General features: G+C 40.0%; 1 pseudogene; it reads left to right on the plus strand.

The window, feature by feature from the left end:
• Window positions 1-1,257: 1,257 nt before the first annotated feature.
• LOC140516982 (creatine kinase U-type, mitochondrial pseudogene) lies at window positions 1,258-14,882 on the plus strand (annotated as a pseudogene).
• Window positions 14,883-17,508: the final 2,626 nt, after the last annotated feature.

A 17,508-nucleotide genomic window follows, 5' to 3' on the forward strand; every position in this document is an offset into this window, starting at 1 on the left:
TTATTTCCCTTGAAATCTCTCACCAAATTTCTTCTTCTAAATAAAGGATGTTATTTTTGTAGTTATTTAAAATAATTATTTTTTAATTTAACTCACATGGCACTAAATAAATCTGTTTATGCAGTACGACAATTTAATTATTCTGTTTTGCAAGGTCAAACATAAGTAATATCCCTTCACTTATTTATCGTTAATACTGTAATGATGTCCATACAATTTATGTAGATGTCTGAGGAAACTGAATCTTAAATATTTTTATATATTCTCTAATGACTCTAAATGAAAGTTATCCTTCCCCTTCTTCCTTGCATAAGAACAAATTAAATGTAATACACTCGTATCTACTAAGGGCATGAACTCTCAAGGTAATTGCTGACTTTCTCACAAATACTTTATATCCCTATTCCTTAAGTTATACCAAATGCTGAGTAGATTGACTGATCTTTCTAGACAAAAAGGGGGGGGGGAAGCTTTTTCAGATAATAAGAGGTCATGGAACTTGACTAGCCCAAATAGCAGTACTAAAAATTCTGCCGAACATTTGGGGAATTGTAATTGAAATGTAAATGGGATAATCTTCCCCATTCATTAACAGACCCATGTGATCTGTTTCAGTCAAATGAAAGCCTAAGTTACATGAGCTTGAGTCACATGAAGCCAGTGGTCGGAGATGTTTGCTCATGGGTCGGAGCAGGAATGGTGGAACAGGAAAACTTGGAGCTAGAGGAGAGATGAGAGGAAATTTAGTCAAAGAGCAATCAGAGTTAGGAAAGATGCACTTAAGCAGGCAGCTGGCTAGCATGGGTGAAAGACATTGTTTGTGATTTTGTTTAAGGGAACCTGCTTGTGATTTGTTAAATGGAACTGGTTTGTGGAGAGACTAGCAGGGGGAAGTCTTGGAGATGGTTTTGTCCTCTACATTGTTACTGCATATTTGGCTTTCTGCTATCTGAAAAAATATTTTGATTCAGTCTTTCTTGTGGAGAATTTGTTGTGTTTTTAGATTCAGAATTGTGTCGGGTTATTCATGTCCACCATAGTTACTGTAAAAATATTGCACTGATAACAGGGATGGAATCATGAAATATCAGAACTCTATTTAGAGGCAGGAAGGCTTTGGAGGAAGAAATTGATCTCCCAGGGTGGGAGAATTTGCTTTATTCCTCTCTAGCTAGAGAATGAATGGGCTAAAAGCACAGGGCTCTGTAAAAACAGGGAACCAGGGCTACAGAAGGAAGAACCCAGAGACCTAGAAAGATGTTTGCAAAGAAGAACAATATAACCAGGGAAAGAAATGGCAGAGGTACGTAGAAGAGAGTGGGCATTGTTAACAAACTATAGAATAATATGTAAAAGCAGGTGCAAGTGGCTAGAAAAGAATACTCAGAAGGAAAGTGAATTGGCTAGTTTGCATAAAAAGTTTTTATGCTGAAGCATTCTAAATTTCCTATAAAAGAGCAAGCTAGAAAGTCTCAAATCATAGAAGTAATAGCTGTTGTTAATTTAGCTTATGAAAAGAAGAAAAATGTAGCAAGAGAATGAATCTGTGGGTGGCTTCTCAGGCAGAATCAGAACAGGAGAATCAAGAGTGTCGAGGAAACTCCAGATACCAGGGGAGAAATTGATCCCTGTAATGGGACCTCTTGGGACAGAGACAGCTCTATTTCCAATTCTAGCAGAAAGTCGCTATGGAAGAAGAGAAATTTGTCCCTTATCTCAAGATTTTGGGCCCCATTTCTTTGAGGGGGAGTGATGGAGTGCTTGTGCTCAAGCCCTACCCTGAGATATTGTTTTAAATGCTTATCTTCTGTTATTCCTGTTAATGTTTTGTTGATACTAGTTGCCTAACCAACCTATTCAATTAATACAAAAGATCTTGGGGCCCCATATAATTGGAATCTTTTTTTTTCAGTAATAGAACAGCTGTTTATTTCCTCTACACAAAAAGAATATTAAACACACCCAAGACGCACAAGCATGTACTGAGATCAAAACATAAAATAATCAAAAATCTTTTTCCAATTATATGTTTAAAACAAATTTAAAAATTTTTAAAATACCTTTTGAGTTACAGATTTCCTCCTCTATCCCTCCTCTTCTCTCCCCACATTGAGCAAGCAGGCAATTTGAAATAGGGTATACATGTGCAGTCATGCAAAACATATTTCAAGGTCATTCGTGTTGTGAAAGAAAACAGACAAAAAACCCCAAGAAAAATAAAGCAGAATAAAAGTATGCTTTGATTTGGATTTAGACTCCATCCGTTTTTTTCTGCAGAGATGAACGGCATTTTCCATCATGAGTCCTTCAGAACTGTCTTAGATCATTGTAATGCTGAGAATAGTCAAGCTATTCAAAGATGATTATCGTACAATATTGCTGTTGCTATACGCAATGTTCACTTGGTTCCACTCATTTCACTTTGTATCAATTCATGTAAGTCTTTCCAGTTTAGAAAAACATAAAGTAAGTATTAGCAATAATATAGTTACTGCTATCAGGTCTGGAGAGGTGATACTTGAAGCACCAAGGCATGGTGCTGTTTGAAGGAGTCCTGAATGATAATTTTACATTTCTTTTTTTTTTTCATTCGTCCAAATATTTTCTCTGGGATGTTTCTTTTAAATTAATTAATTAATTTAACTTTTAACATACATTTTCACAAAATCTTGGGTTCCGAATTTTTCCGCATTTCTCCCCTCCCCCTACCCCAAAACACCGAGCATTCTAATTGCCCCTATCACCAGTCTGCCCTCTCTTCTGCCATCAATCCCTTCCCTTGTCCCCATCTTCTCTTTTGTCCAGTAGGGCCAGATAACATTCTATACCCCATTGCCTGTATTTCTTATTTCCTAGTAGTATGCAAGAACAATACTCTACAGTTGTTCCTAAAACTTTGAGTTCCAACTTCTCCTCATCCCTCCCTCCCCACCCCTTCCCTTTGGAAGGCAAGCAATTCAATATAGGCCATATCTGTGTAGTTTTGCAAGGGACTTCAATAACAGTCGTGTTCTTTAAGACTAACTATATTTCCCTCCATCCTATCCTGACCCTCATTGTTTCTATTCTCTCTTTTGATCCTATCCCTCCCGAAGAGTGTTGACTTCAAATTGCTCCCTCCTCCCGTTGCCCTACCTTCCATCATCCCCCCCACCCTGTTTATCCCCTTCTCCCCCACTTTTCTGTATTGTAAGAAAGGTTTTCATACCAAAATGAGTGTGCATTTTATTCCTTCCTTTACTCGAATATGATAAGAGTAAATTTTACGTTTTCTCTCACCTCCCCTCTTTTTCCCTCCACTAAAAAGTCTTATGCTTGGTTCTTTTTTGAGAGACAATTTGACCAATTCCATTTCTCCCTTTCTCCTCCCATATATTTCTCTCTCACCACTGAATTTCATTTTTTTAAGATATGATCCCATCCTATTCAATTCACCCTGTGATCTGCCTCTATGTGTGTGTGTGTGTGTGTGAGTGTGTGTGTGTGTCTGTGTGTGTATTCCCACCCACTACCCAGATACTGAAAAGTTTCCAGAGTTACAAATATTGTCTTTCCATGTAGGAATGTAAACAGTTCAACTTTAGTAAGTCCCTTATGACTTCTCTTGGCTGTTCACCTTTTCATGCTTCTCTTCATTCTTGTGTTTGAAAGTCAAATTTTCTTTTCAGCTCTAGTCTTTTCATCAAGAATGCTTGAAAGTCCTCTGTTTCATTTAAAGACCATTTTCCCCCTGAAGTATTATACTCAGTTTTGCTGGGTAGGTGATTCTTGGTTTTGGTCCTATTTCCTTTGACTTCTGGAATATCCTATTCCACGCCCTTCAATCCCTTAATGTAGAAGCTGCTAGATCTTGTGTTATCCTGATTGTATTTCCACAATACTTGAATTGTTTCTTTCTAGCTGCTTGCAATATTTTCTCCTTGACCAGGGAACTCTGAAATTTGGCCACAATGTTCCTAGGAGTTTCTCTTTTTGGATCTCTTTTAGGCGGTGTTCTGTGGATACGTTGAATATTTATTTTGGCCTCTGGTTCTAGAATCTCAGGGCAGTTTTCCTTGATAACTTCATGAAAGATATCTATGCTCTTTTTTTGATCATGGCTTCCAGGTAGTCCCATAATTTTTAAATTGTCTCTCCTGGATCAATTTTCCAGGTCAGTTGTTTTTCCGTTGAGATATTTCACATTATCTTCCATTTTTTCATTCTTTTGCTTTTGTTTTGTGATTTCTTGGTTTCTCATAAAGTCATTAGCCTCCATCTGTTCCATTCTAATTTTGAAAGAAGCATTTTCTTCAGTGAGCTTTTGAACCTCCTTTTCCATGTTGCTAACTCTGGTTTTGAAAGCATTCTTCTCCTCATTGGCTTTTTCAACCTCTTTTGACAATTGAGTTAGCCTATTTTTCAAGGTGGTATTTTTTTCAGCATTTTTTTGAGTCTCCTTTAACAAGGTTTTGACCTGCTTTTCATGCTTTTCTTGCAACTCTCTCATTTCTCTACCCAGTTTTTCCTCCACCTCTCTAACTTGATTTTCAAAATCCTTTTTGAGTTCTTCCATGGCCTGAGCCCATTGAATATTTATTTTGTCTGCTTGGGATACAGAAGACTTGAGGTTTATTTCTTTCCCTGATTGTAGGCATTGTTCTTCCTTATCTGAAAGGAAGAGAGGAGATATCTGTTATCCAAGAAAATAACCTTCTATAGTCTTATTTTTTCCCCTTTTCTGGGCATTTTCCTAGCCAGTGACTTGACTTCTGAGCTTCCTCTCCACACCCACCTCCCCTCCAGATTCTCCCAGATAGCTCTTGGGGTTCTGAGATTCAAATGCTGCTTCCCAGCCTCAGGGCTTTGGGGAGGGGTGGGGCTGCTATTCAATTTGAGATGAAGTTCAGGTTCTTAAGTGAGGGCAGGGCTGCCACACGGGGATCAGTTCCCTCATGGGGTTTATGCGGAGACATTCAACAATGGATCCCAGCTGCTGCCTGCTTTGGGAGCCCCTGTCTACTGCCGCCTCCACTGCTGCCTCCGGAGGGGCCCTGAGTTATGGGGAAACCCCACTCCCCTCTTGGCCACCCAAAAAGACTCTTTCATTGCTCCTGCGCAGCCGCTGGAGATTCTGTCCCTGAAGCCTGCTCGGATCTTCTCCTCTCGGTGCCACGTGGCCAAGGCAGGGCTGGTCTCTGCTCCAGGTCCGGTGCGCGATGGACCTTTCTGGTCAGTTTTTCAGGTCTCTCTGGAACAGAAATCTCCTCCCCTCCATTGTTCTGTGGCTTCTGCTGCTCCAGAATTTGTTGGGAGTTCTTCTTTACAGGTAATTTATGGGCTGTGGGTTTGGAGCTAGCTTATGTGTATCTTTCTACTCCGCCATCTTGTCTCCATGTAATGGTAATTTAAAAGAGATAATCTTTCCCATTCATTAAAAGGCCCATGTGAACTGTTTTGGTCACATGGAAGCCTACGTCACATCAATTTGAGTCACATGGAGTAGATGGTGGGAGGAGTTTGCTGAAGGGGTGGAGCAGGAAGAGTGGAACCGGAAGAAGAAGAACTATAGCAAAAATGAGAGAAAATTTGAGCAGAGAACACTCAGAGCTAGGAAGGTTTCAGGCAAGCAGGCACTTGGCTAGCATGAATGAAAGCTTGCTTTTGATTTGCTTAATGAAACTGATTTGTGGGAAGCCTGGAAGGGAGAAAGTTTGGGAATTGTGTTGTCATCTACATTCTTGTAGAGTACAGATTTTTGTTACTGTGATGTATTTGACTTCCTGGAGTCTGAATAAATGCTTTGGTTTTGTCTTCCATGTGGAGAGTCTGTTGTATTTCTAGATACAAAATTGTGCTGGGATATTCATGGCTGCCATTGTCTCCCTTGGCATTACAGAAATATATTCATCATCTACTTGGAATCGTAGAAGATCTGATGTGGAGATTCAAAGCCATATTGCATGTAGATGAGTAATCAGCAGGAGGAAATATCGACAGATCCAAAGGATCACATAGAAGCAACTTGGTCCAGACAAGTTGGGAGTACAGAATCCATCCTTAAAAGATTTTAACTCAGCATTGTACCAAGGCTATTCTACACATTACATTCAACATTGGAAATTCACCAACAAATTTCCAATCAATTTAGAAGTTCTCAGAGAAAGTTTACTTCGATGCAATAAGGAAATGATAGTCAGCAAGGGTGCAACATTCATTCCTTGATGCTAATGTTCCACAAATCTGACACCTGAGAGAGGTGATGGTGACTATCATCATCTAATGTTTTTTCTTTCCCTTCTAGGCAAACAAAAATTTGTGTCAGCAGTTTTTCCTTTCCAGCTTTAATCAACTGACTTAATTGCATCTGAATTAAAGACCCATTATCTTTTAAGCAAAAAATAGAGAAGGCTACATAAGGAATTAATATATTGCTCTTAGTTCAGTACACCCCTTGGTGACAAATACAAAAACTCTAGTGGAACTTCTCCCACTTCCTAATTTGGGTCAGAGGAGAGGCTTAACATAACAGTCACTGGCCAGGAAGAGAATAAAAGGCAGAACACAATGGAAGGAAGGAAAATGTAAAAGAGAGAAAAAGAAAGAAGTAAGGAAGAGAAGAGGAAAAGAAAAAAGAAAAGAAAAAGGAGGAAGGAGTAAAAAGGAAAAGTGGAAGGAAGATAGGAAAGGAGGGAGGAAGGGTTGGAAAAAAGGAAAAGATGGAAAAAGGAAAAAAAATTAGCAGTTCTCAGAAAAGAATAGGTGTATAATGCAGAGAAGAACAGAAATTGCATACTGTATCGTTGTCATTAGAGATCCACCAGGAAAGGCTGGCCTGCCATTCTGTCTGGGATGTTGTCCAGAGTACTCTGGCTTCCATTTTCTCTCTTGAGCTGCTTCGAGAGTAGAAACTGTTTCCTTTTGTCTGTCTCCCAGGTCCTATCCCCGAACTGGCACCTGGTAGGAACAAAATAATTGCTGGTCGAATCGAGATTGGATTGAATGAACCACACTGCCCCGTCAGGCATGGCATAGCCTTCTACAGCCAGGAGAAAGTCCCCCAGAACCTGTAAGAGAACTAGCCATAGCCAGAGCTGGGCTGGTCCGGGCAGGGCCAGGCAAGCCCATAAAATACCTGTAAAGAGGGACTGTCAACAAATTCTGGAACAGCAGAAGTGGAGAACAACAGAGTGGAGGAGATTGCCAGACCAGGGTGACCAGAAAGGAAATCTCTGTTGCACCAGATGTGTAACGGATACCAGCCCAGCCTTGAATTCCCAGTGTGCAGCTCGTAGGCAGCCCTCAGGAGGGTATCTCCAGGCACAGTAGCAGTGGTGCTCAGATCCCTCAACTCACAGGTGCCAAAGGTCAGTGACAGGGTTTTTTCAGCTGGCCAGGAAAGGAGAAGGACATTCCCATAGATCTGGCCTTAGACAAAGGTCACAGAGACTACATTGGGCAGGTGGAAAGCACTTCCCACAGCAGCCCCTATAGCAGCCCACATCCATTGTAGGAACAAAAAAAACCTTGGGGGCACTGAGTAGTTGATTCTTTCCTCAGCTCTGTGTAGAGACCCTGAGGGAGTTGATTTTTATCTCACACTGAATGGCAGCCTTGCCCATGCACCTTATCTGGATCTCAGCACCCAGTGCTGGAGTGGTGAAACTGGAGGTCAGGTGACTGTGGAGATTCTGGTCACAAAAAAATCTTTTCCTGCACCCAGGCCAGGGTACACACTTGATTGTGCCACCTTGGAGGAACTGAGATCTTACAGATTCCCAGAGTATACCCAACTCTTGACAAAGGACCCAAAAGTCAAGTAACTGGTTGGGAAAATGCCCAAAAAAGGAAAAAAAATAAGACTACAGATGGTTACTTTCTTGGTGAACAGGTATCTCCTCCCATCCTTTCAGATGAGGAAGAACAATGCTTGCTATCAGGGAAAGATATAAAAGTCAAGACTTATGTATCCCAGACATCTAAAATAAATATCCAATGGTCTCAGGCCATGGAAGAGCTCAAAAAGGATTTTGAAAAATCAAGTAAGAGGGGTGGAGGAAAAATTGGGAAGACAAATGAGAGAAGATGCAAGAAAATCATGAAAAGCAGGTCAACACCTTGCTAAAGGAGACCCAAAAAATGCTGACGAGAATAACACCTTTCAAAATAGACTAACACAATTAGCAAAAGAGGTTCAAAAAGCCAATGAGGAGAAGAATGCTTTCAAAAGCAGAACTAGCCAAATGGAAAAGAAGGTTCAAAAACTCACTGAAGAAAACAATTGTTTAAAAATTAGAATGGAAAAGATGGAGGGTAATGACTTTATAAGAAACCAAGAAATCACAAAACAAATCCAATATAATGGAAAAATGGAAGAAAATGTGAAACATCTCATTGGAAAAACAACTGACCTGGAAAATAGATCCAGGAGAGACAATTTAAAAATTATGGGACTACCTGAAAGCCATGATCAAGGAAAGAGCCTAGACATCATCTTTCATGAAATTATCAAGGAAAACTGCCCTCGTATTCTAGAACTAGGAGGTAAAATAAATCTTGAAAGAATCCACCAATCACCTCCTGAAAGAGATCCAAAAAAAAAAACCTCCTAGGGGCATGGTGGTGAAATTCCAAAATTCCCAGGTCAAGGAGAAAATATTGCAAGCAGCGAGAAAGAAACAATTCAAGTATTGTGGAAATACAAGGAGGATAACACACGATCCAGCAGCTTCTACATTAAGGGATCAAAGGGCATGGAATATGATATTCCAGACGTCAAAGAAATTAGGGCTAAAACGATGAATCACTTACCTAGCACCACTGAATATTATTCTTCAGTAGAAAAATGGGCTTTCAAAGAAATAGAGAAGTTTCAATTATTCTTGAAAAGACCAGAGCCGAACAGAAAATTTGACTTTCAAACACAGGGATCAAGGGAAGAATGAAAAGGTAAACAGAAAAGAGTACTCATAACGGACTTACTAAATTTCAACTATTTCCACTCCTACGTGAAAAGGCAATATTTGTAACTCTTGAAACTTTTTTCAGTATTTGAGCAGTTGGTGTGATTACACACACACACACACACACAGAGACAGAGAGCACAGGGTAAGTTGAATAGGATGGGATCATATCTTAAAAATTAAATTTATGAGTGAGAGAGAAATATATTGGGAGCAGAAAAGGAGAAATGGTATGGGGCAAATTATCTCTCATAAAAGAGGCAGGTAAAAGACTTTTCAGTGGAGGGAAAAAGGGGGAGGTGAGAAAAAAACATGAAGCTTATTCTCATCACATTCGACTAAAGGAAGGAATAAAATGCACACTCATTTTGGTATGAAAACATATCTGACAACACAGGAAAGTGGGGTAGGAGGGGATAAGCAGGGTCAGGAGCATGATGGAAAGGAGGGCAATGGGAGGAGGGAGCAATTAGAAGTCAACACTCTTGGAGAGGGACAAGGTCAAAGGAGAGAACAGAATAAATGTGTAGCAGGATAAGATAGGGGGAAATATAATCAGTCTTACACAACATGACTATTATGGAAGTCATTTGCAAAATTACACAGATATGGTATATATTGAATTGCTTGCCTTCCCGAATGGGATGGGTGGGGAGGGTGGGAGGAAGAGAAGTTGGAACTCAAAGTTTTAGGAAAAATTGTTGAGCATTGTTCTTGCATACAACTAGGAAACAGGAAAGACATTTAATGGGGTATAGACATTTATCTTGCCCTACAGGACAAACAAGAAGATGGGGATAAGGGAAGGGAGGAAAGATAGAAGGAAGGGCAGATTGGTGATAGGAGTAAGTAGAATGCTCGGCATTTTGGGGTGGGGAAGGGGAGAAGTGGGGAGAAAATTTGGAACTCAAAATTTTGTGGAAATGAATGTTGAAAACTTAAATAAATTAATTTAAAAATAACAACAAAAAAAGAAACTACATACTGTGTCTCTCACCTTTGCAAATGAAGTGTATTGTCCATGCATATACATTTCTATAGACTTGTTCCAAAAAATAACAATGAAAACCTCAAGGCAAAATTCCCAATGGCCCTACAAATGTCCTCTTAAAAGTCCTGAGCAGTTCCCCGTTAGCAAAATGCTTCAGCAATTTGAAAAATTAATCTCTAGACTTAGGAATTGTACTTTATATTGAAAATCATGCTTGGATCTTTAGGACCATCTTAGAAATTAGTGTGATCTTAGGTTGAAATAAGAGAGCTTTCATGAGAAAATGAAATATAAAAGAAATAATAACCTCAATGCTTGTGCTGGGTGGGACAGTGACTACTGATATCATGAGAAGACCTAGCTAGTCTAGTATTGTTTTCCTGATAGTTTTGCTTTCAAATAGAATGATCTTTGCATTAAAAATGACAGGGAGGAAATTTACCCATAGAAAGTAGATTCACAATGTGAGAAATAATACATAGTAAAAGAGAACATAGCTAACATTGATGAATTCATATGACTTGGACAAAAGCAATTGTATTCATAGGAACAGGAGAATATGTCTGAACTGACTGATGTGATTGATGATCAACTGTGAGTGACATTTGAAAGAAAAAACAAGAAACATGGGTGGGGTACGCTAAATTGGGGAAGAGAAAATGCTGCCCTGATTTTGATAAACAGGGGGGAAAGTCTTCTATATACCTGCTAGTGAAATTGATTTGAATTCTTAAGGAAATTCTAGAAAAAGAAAATTAAATTAAATTCTCCTCCTATCCATGACCCTTCCTACTCACTTATGTTTAATGAGTCTCACACAATGAGAACGAGTGGCTTTCTACATTCCAAAGAAATTGATCATTACACAAAGGAAAAAACAGAATCTTTCTCTTCCTCTGCAAATAATAGCTGTCCATATATTGAATGGTGGCAAGCTGAAAAGCCCATGTACTTCGGCGTCAGACGAGCAGAGTACAAATTTTTATTCTAATATTTATTGCTTGTTTAATATTGAGCGGGGCACTTCTACTCCCTTGGGCTCATTTTCCTCATTTTAGGAAGAAAAAAGTTGGACCAACTAACATCAAGTATTTTTTCTTTCTCTAGAACCTATATTTGTTCTCTGTACTGAGGTAGGAAGGTAACTGGGTTTGTGGCCCAGGCTTCTCCACCAAAGGACTTGGTAATCCATGAAAGCAGGTTAATTCTTCCATTTTTCTTGCTAGAGTAAGGAAGTAGACAGCCAAGGAATATGAAGGTTTCTTCAAGGTATACTAAATGATCCGCTATTAAAAGAGTAGGAAAGTCTGACTGGATTTGAAGAGTTGGCTAATACTGAGAAAATTTATGCGGAAATTAATTCTGCTGTTGTGAAAATCATTGTGATGAAAACATTTTAAAGTAAATTCTGAGAAAGCTTGATGTGTACATGCACATTTGGGATGGTTCTTAGGAAACTGCCTGGTGTCATTTACATTTACAAAAACTTCAGTGTATGAAGAGTAGGAGGGAAGAGTAATTTAAAAAAATCAAAGGCCTGGCCAAAATCAAAACTCAATCATTGCAGTGCTTTCAAGGAGATCAGATACTGGGTAAAGAAATAGACAATATATGTACTAATTGACCTCTCTGTAAAGAACTTTGGAGACCGCTCTACAATACGGGAGATTTGAATGAAGCTTTCAGCTTTCTTTAAATAAAAAGCTTTAACAAACTAAGCCAGTACTATACCTAAACCCCCCAAATTCAAGTACGAATAGCTATAAATAATAACTTTAAATGAATTCTTAAATGAGAAGACCAACGAAAGGACTGGGTAAAAATAAGTTTTGAACCCAAGGCAACTTAGAAGGTCAACAGGAAAGGTCTGTCTCACTTGGGTAAGAAGGGAAGCACAACCTAGTGCAGGTGTCGTCTGGGCAGATCAACAGAAGACCAAGATCAGACAATCCAGTGAAAGAGGTCCTGATTCAAAGAGAAGGTCAGTGGTTAAGGACCCCAAATTCCAGCACAATAGGCCACCGACAGGCATCCTGATGCCCTGGTGCAGCAAACCAGTGGCTAGGCCCCATGGTTTAGGTGCAATCCAGAGAGAAGGATTACAGCAGAGCAGTGCATATGTGATGTCTTGAGCTCCCATCACAACAGTACAATAGCAAGGTCCCACATCCCTGGTGTAAGAAGCTCAGAATAGCGCCCTTTCTGCATGAGGAGCAGACCCGAAATCTGAAGCTCACAAAATAGGCTGGAAAATCATTTTTAAAATCTGACATTGAAAATACTATCGTGACAGGGAAGATCAAAGCACAAAGTAAGAACAAGACAACATGTCTAAATGCCTACATGTGAAACCTGAAAGAAAATTTTGAGTTGGCTTCAGGTACAAAAAGAATTCTTAGAAGAGCTCAAACAGGATTGAAAATAATCAAATAAGACAAAAGAAGAAAAATAAGAAAAGAATTAAGAGGGATGCGAGAGAATGATGAAAAAAACAACAGTTTAGAAAAGAAAGTACAAAAATTTAAAAAAATGTACAAAAACAATTCCTTAAAAAGTAGAATTGGCCAAATGAAAAGAGAGTGCGAAAGTTCACTGAAAACTTGAATTCAGGAAATTAAGTTAATAACTCTACAAAACATCAAGAAAGAAAGAAAACTCAAAAATGAAAAAAATAGAAGAAAGTGTGAAATTTCATTGCAAAAAATGAGTGACCTGGTGTATCGCCAAGGCAATATTCACACCACTACTGGTGACTATGAATGTGCCAGCGTAGTTCTCAGTCTCCAAGTATGAAAGACACTCCATATAGAAAGCATAAGAAAAACATTTATTTAAACACTAGAAAGCCAAATCCCATAATCAGAAAGCAAAATCCATCATGGTGACCAAGAAGTTAATAAACGTGATCACAGCAGGGGGCAGCGCCATTCTGAAAGCTCCCCTCCCCCAGTCAGGGGCTTCTCATTCTCAATTGTCACAATGTGTCAGGTTGACCTGTGTCAGTTCGCCTGTGTTCTTTCCCCTCTGACCTGTTCCCACTCACTTCCTCCTGATTCTGTTCCAGTCTTCGTGTTCTGACTCTTGAGCAAGCTCCTCCCACCACATGTGACCTAGGCTTCCAGGTGATTTAAACAGATCAAATGAGCCTATTAATTAATGAGAAAGGTCTTTCTCTTTAAGTTACTGTTACACCTGGAAATAAACTCAGAAATGATAACCTAAGAATCATTGGCCTACCTGAAAGCCAGGATGAAAAAAGAAAAGATTCTGTACATCATATTTTAAGAAATTATATGAAAATACCTAGCCTTTTATCCTAGAACCACAGGGTAAAACAGAAAGTGAAAGAATCCACAGATTACCTCTGGGAAAAGACTCCAAAATGAAAACTTTGGGGAATACTATGGCCAAATCCCAGCACTCTTAGATCAAGGAGAGAATACTACAGGTAGTCCGAAAGAAATAGGTCAAGTATGATGGAGTCACAGTATGAGTAACGCAATAATTGTCTTGAAAGGATTCTTGATGAGAAGATGATAGCTGAATGCAAAATTTGACTTTCAAATACAAGACTGGAGAAAAGCCTTCTGCTCCAACATCGTTTCTCGCCCATCCCTGGCCCCCTTTCAGCTACAGATCTAGTTTTCAGCCTCTGGTTCGCTTTGGGCCCCAGCTCCAGCTCTAACTCCCAGATCGAGTACCTGGACACCACACCATAGCTAGTTCCTTCTCCAGATTATTCTCTGCCTGCCCAGGACTCAGGCTTCTTACTGTGGCCTGCAAAGGGTCTCTGGCTGCTGGGTATCTGCTCCGTCCCGAACTATTACGAGCCTCTGGCAAGCAAAGAAGTCTATACCCACCCCGTGCATAATACCCTGACCTTCGAAAACATAAGAACTCCATGGCTAGTCACGTAACTCCAGTTGTTTATGCCTGACTCTGTGACAAGAACACGCCCCCAGGATGGACAATAGACCCGCGTATCCAGACTGGTGCGCACAACCCGGGTCACACTCTCATCAAGACTGTTGGCATGCTAGCTGGAGATGAAGACACCTACGAGATATTTGTTGAGCTTTTTGACCCAGTGATCCAAAAAAGACATAATGGCTATGATCCTCAAACAATGAAGCATACCACAGACTTGGATGTCAGTAAGATCCGAGCTTGTCACTTTGATGAGAGGTATGTATTATCCTCAGGAGTCCAGACTGGCCGAAGCATCAGGGGACTCAGTCTACTTCCTGCCTGTACAAGGGTTGAGTGACAGGAGGTGGAACGAGTTGTAGTGGATGCACAGAGTGGCCTGCGGAGTGCCCTGGCTGGACAATATTAACGACTCAGTGAGATGACTGAGGCTGAGCAACAGCAACTTATTGATGAACACTTCCTATTTGACATCCCTGTATCTCCTTTGCTGACAGCAACAGGAATGGCCCGGGACTGTCCAGATGCTGGAGGAATCTGGCACAACAATGAAAAAATCTTCTTGATCTGGGTGAATGAGACAAATCATACATGGGTCATCTCAATGGAGAAGGGTGGCAACATGAAAACAGTGTTTGAGATATTCTGCCGGGGGCTCAAGGAGGTGGAACATCTAACCCAAGAACATGACTGGGAGTTCCTGTGGAATGAGCGTTTGGGTTACATCCTGACTTGCGCTTCTAATTTGGGAACTGAATTTCGAACAGGAGTACATATCAAACTGCCGTTGTTAAGCAAAGACAGTCAGTAAGATCTTAGATAACCTAAGGCTACAAAAACATGGAAGTGGTGAGGTGGACACAGCAGCTACAAGTAGCACTTTTGACATTTCCAACTTGGGTCAGCTAGGCAAATCAGAAGTGTAGCTGGTACAGTTTGATACTGATGGTGTCACTAGAGACAATACAGGATGTTCGTGTGCCTGTACCCATTGTCAACACCAAGACTCAGCTTTCCAATGACCCTTAGATCCTCCGAAGCTCTCAGATAATTACTCATCTCATACCATCTCCTACCAACTGTGAATCTGACCCGTGACCCAGTAAAAACCCTCTTGTTAAAAAAAAAAGCATGAAATTTTTTTTTTGTAGAGAAGGTAGAGGAGGTAAGGGGAAGCACTTGAACCTTTCTCTCATCAGAATTGGTTCAAAGGGGGAGTAATATACACACTCAGTTGGATATAGAAATCCATCTTATTATAAGGAAAGTAGAAAGGTAAATGGATTAAAATAGTGGAAAGGGACTGATAGAGGTGAACATGGATTGGGGGTTAAAATTCAGAAGCAAAACACTTCAGAATGGACAAGGTAAAAGGAGAGGCAAGATTAACAGATAAAAAGAGGATGGAGGGAAAAAACATTGCAATCAGTACTGTGAAAAAATGTAATTTTTTTCTAATGAAGACATCATTTCTCAAATATATAGAGAACTGAGTCAAATTTATAGAAATAAGCCATTCTGCAAAATATAAAGGATCAAAAGATATGAACAGTCAGTTTTCAGATAAAGTGATTAAAATTATCTATAGTCACATGAAAAAATGGTCTAAATCAACTTTAATTAGAGAAATGCAAATTAAAATTACTCTGAGCTACCATCCCAGTCCCATTACATTAATTAACAGGTTGGAAAAGGAAAATGACAAGTACCACCTTCTACATGATATCTTAATCTATTTCCTCAAGGTTAGTCCCTAACCAACCTACCACATATTTATCTGATTTTTCTTTGGCGTATGTGACTGTTTCGACACGTTTATATATGATTCTCTCACCTTCCACCAATAGAATAAAAATTTCTTGAGGCTAGAAATTTTTTACATTTTCTTTCAACCATGATTATATGTGAACCCAGTGCCTGACACATATTAGGAGGTTAATAAGTGCCTGATTGATTACTTGAGGATAAATAAAGGAAAAGAGAAGACAAGATGTGAAGATGTTACATCATGAAAGGATTGTCACTATTCTTAATCATAAAAATGTAGCACTCATATTTGATGGCACAATCAAGGTTAAGAACATCCTTTGGGAGACCTGAGGCAGCAGCCAGCAGAACATTGGAGCAGTAGCCCAGGGTGAGAGACCAACAGAGCCAAGTGAGTGAAAGCCTTTGATCATCAGACATCAGCCACAGCAGCTCCTCAGACTTTTAGCCTCCAGACTAAACATCTGTAAGTCACCTACCTGAACTCCCAGGAGCCGGGATGGCAGAGAGATCAGTAAATGCTCTCTCTTCCCCCTTCATGACCTCAAAGAACCATAAAATACTTCCCTAGAAAAATCCTGGATCAGTGGGAAAAGCAGAGAGGGCAAATAGTCTCATAAAACCTGAGGCTAAGAAAATAGCTAAAGGAGATCCCTCCTACGGTGGCAGAGGCAAACCTGAAGGAGAGGGGTCACATGGCAGTGGAAAATCACGCTAGGACCCAGGTATACCTCAGCACTAGGAGAGGAGCCCCAGGAGGAGTGCAAACTCCGACTAGGTTATAGGTGTTCCTCAGTGTTCCAGTGGAAACGAGAAGACAATAGGGCAGCCAGGATCACCAAGCCCTGAGGTTTCCTTTGCCTCAGCTGAGTTGAGGGGATCCTCCAGGACCAGGTCACCTCTCCCCCATGCTTCACAAGCTAGCCCCAGGACTGATCCAGGGAAACAAAAACCAAAAAGATAAAAAGGCATCTGCCCTTAACTTTTTCACACCAGGTCAGCTCAACACCAAGTCCTATGGCTTCTAACTGAAAGAACCAGAAGCCACAAAACACAATCGCTATCACGAACAGGAAAAAGCAAAACAAGGGCAAAAAAACCCAAAAGACTGCTTCTATGGGGACAAGGACCAAAGAAAACCAGAGTCCAGTAGTGAGACTGTACTCCCATCTGAAACTTCAGAAGGGACCATGAACTCCTCACATGCACAGACAGTTCTCCTGGAACAGTTGAAGAAGGAAATAGCAGAAAAACTGGCCAATGATTTTAAAAGTATGAAACAGAATTCACTGATGAGAACATCTCTTTAAAAAGGAAAATTGAACAAATGGACAAGGAAGTCCAAGAACTAACTGGAGAAAATAATTCCTTAAAAGGAATAATTGGACAGATGGAAAAGGAGATGCAAAAGTTAACTGAAGAAAACAATTTGATAAAGATAAGAACTGGGCAGGTAGAAACTAATGACTCTATGAGACAGCAAGAATCAGTCAAAAAAAATCTAAAGAATGAAAAGATAGAAGAAAATGTAAAATATCTAATTGGAACAACAACTGACCTGGAAAATAGATCCAGGAGAGAAAATTTAAGAATAATTGGCCTGCCAGAAAGCCACGATGAAAAAAAAAAGATTCTGGACAATATCTTCCAGGCAATCATCAAGGAAAATTGCCCACAAGTGCTATATCCAGAATGTAAAACAGTCATCGAAAGATTCCACCATTCACCTTCTGAAAGGGATACCAAACTCAAAAGCCCAACATATTCCAACATTATCAAGTGAAGGAGAAAATATCACAGGCAGCCAAAGAGAAACCACTCAAATACCAAGAAGCTACAGTCAGGATCACACAGGACCTCGCAGCTTCTACATTAAAAGAT

Source organism: Notamacropus eugenii (genome assembly GCF_028372415.1).
Source record: "Notamacropus eugenii isolate mMacEug1 chromosome Y unlocalized genomic scaffold, mMacEug1.pri_v2 SUPER_Y_unloc_12, whole genome shotgun sequence".
NCBI lineage: Eukaryota > Metazoa > Chordata > Mammalia > Diprotodontia > Macropodidae > Notamacropus > Notamacropus eugenii.